Source organism: Ambystoma mexicanum, chromosome 3q (genome assembly GCF_040938575.1).
Source record: "Ambystoma mexicanum isolate Mex_15411 chromosome 3q, UKY_AmexF1_1, whole genome shotgun sequence".
NCBI classification, from domain to species: domain Eukaryota; kingdom Metazoa; phylum Chordata; class Amphibia; order Caudata; family Ambystomatidae; genus Ambystoma; species Ambystoma mexicanum.
In genome coordinates, this window is record NC_090926.1 from 991,424,230 (window position 1) to 991,426,839 (window position 2,610).

The following is a 2,610-nucleotide window of genomic DNA, read 5'->3' on the forward strand; positions in this document are numbered from 1 at the left end:
GTAGTTTCCAAGAAAGGGAGAGAAAAAGCAGAAATGGGTTAGACACACCACTCTAAGGTCCAGAGCACTTGCAATAGGCTTACAGAAGAATAAAGTCACAGGTGAGCAAAAGTCACTAGGCAGGGCCCACTCTTAGAGTAGCCGGAGCGAAAATGTGCCCAAGATCACACTGTTAGTTAGAGATTCAAAGTCTTGCAAAGAGTCAAAAAGAGGTTAGAGTGGCTCAGAAAGTTTAGCCAAAGTGTCCCAGGCACTCCCAGGTTCGAAAGCCGGGGACTAAATCTACCCCGTACAGTCGGTAGCAAGGGAAGCCAGGCAGAACACAGTACCTTAAGCGGAAAGGATCCTCCAGCGGTGGCAGTTGTTCCAGGCAGTGGCAGCAGGGCTCGACGTCGGTCAGGGGAGAAGAAGTTCTCGCTGAAGAGCAGAAGAAGAGGGTCGTTGCACTGCCCGGGAAGAAACCAGCCGCGGAGTCCTCCGGTTAAAGGGTTGGTGCCGACTTTCGCGGTATGGGGGTAAAGTGTGGTATTCCGGTTGCCGGGGTGCTTGGCACAGGCAAGGCGGCCACGAGATACCTCAAAGAACGGAAAGAAGGCGAAAACTGGTTGTCCCCACCAGTCAAGGGAAGGAGCCACTCCGTTAAGAGTTCTCCTCGGTCGTCGGGAAAAAGTGGTGAGACGGTTCAGCAGGGCTCCACCGGGTGGTGTCGTCGAAGCAGGTCGGCTCAGCTCTTCCCTCGTCGGATTCTTGGTCCTGTGGCGACTTCTGAAGTCCCAGTCCCCAAAGCCCTGCTTTTATGCAGCAAACCCCCATTCACCCAGCCTAGCTGTCACTCAACCATGCTAAGTGGTGAGCCGGGCGGCTCACCACTTGGGCCAATCAGGACGGAGTGCGACTTGAGTTACCAAGGTAACTCAGTCCAGGGTGCCTAAATCCCCCTCCACCCCTCCTAAGTACCCCAGACAGAGTGGCACCACTTTGGAGGGCTTCTGTGGAGAAGCCCGCCAAAAGTGGAACAAAGGGCTCCACTTTGGGTCAGAGTTACAGAGGCGAACACCAACGCCATTTTAGAATCAAGTTTTGGCAAAAAGTCCCAACCGGAGTTATAAAAATAAATATATAAACCGGTGGTATGTTTAAGGCTACCGTAAATAAATAATTAAATGTGTTAGCCTAAAACAATGGGAAATCCCATAGGGAAATATTCGCGGTCGAATATAAAAAGTAGTTTCCACTGCCACCAGCCAAAACTCGATCAGGGGGGACGGAGACGTGCCCCCTCGACTAACAGACCCTGGGGCAATCGAATTGCCCCAGCCAGTACGTCCACAATATGATGGTTTGTACTGGTTCTGTTCAGGATTCAAGACTAGCAAAGTCTTTGGTGACTTTACATGCCCTGGGAGACAGTAGTCAGTCCCAGGGTATGGAGTCTATGTTGGGGAGTCCCTAGGACACCCCTGGGTCACGGCACAGAGGGTGCTGTGTGACCCACATCACAAAAATACATGAGGCCCTATGGAGTAAAAGACCCCATAGCCCATTCAACACAAGGTTTAACCAAGAAAACACACTTCAACATGTCCAAGAGTGAGGGTAAAAGAGTCTCACTCTTGGCAGGAGAAAAAAATTAAACCCCAGAAATCCAGCAAAGCTGCTGGGGGACTCACTAGGTAGGGAAATTCAGCCTAAACAGAGAATTCTCCCTAACACCGGGTGCGCCCGGGCGGCGGTCCCGCGAGGGGATCCGCCGTTCCGGGCGACCGACCTGCCCGCCGTGTTGAATCCTCCGGGCGGACTGCACGGACCCCACCCGTTTACCTCTCGACGGTTTCACGCCCTCTTGAACTCTCTCTTCAAAGTTCTTTTCAACTTTCCCTTACGGTACTTGTTGGCTATCGGTCTCGCGCCCGTATTTAGCCTTAGATGGAGTTTACCACCCGCTTTGGGCTGCATTCCCAAGCAACCCGACTCCGAGAAGACCCGATCCCGGCGCGCCGGGGGCCGCTACCGGCCTAACACCGTCCACGGGGTGAGCCTCGATCAGAAGGACTTGGGCCCCCTGAGCGACGCCGGGGAGTCGGTCTTCTGTACGCCACATTTCCCGCGCCCGCCGCCGGACGGGGATTCGGCGCTGGGCTCTTCCCTCTTCACTCGCCGTTACTGAGGGAATCCTGGTTAGTTTCTTTTCCTCCGCTTAGTAATATGCTTAAATTCAGCGGGTCGCCACGTCTGATCTGAGGTCGTAGTCGAGGGAGCCGCGTGAGCTCCGTGGGGCGGCCGCGCCTCGGGCCCGGGGCCGCGCAGGGGGGGTTAGCCCCCGGCACGGCCCCGCGCCTTCCGGCGGCGGCCGATCGTGCGCTTTCCCGATCCGCCGAGGCCGAGGAGCCGCCTGGTCGCCGGGCCCGCGCTCCGGGGCCGTCCCGCGCCGGCAGCCGTGGGACACCACAGACAGCCACACGCGGCACGGCCCGGTGCCCCGGGGCGGGGGCGGAGGCGCGCCGGGCTTTTTCAAGGCCCGCCGCCACCTCGCGCCGCCCGCCGCCGGGGCCCGCGCGGCCGGGTCCAGAGGGATCCCGCGCCGGTGCTGATCGGGGTCTGACCTTAGGG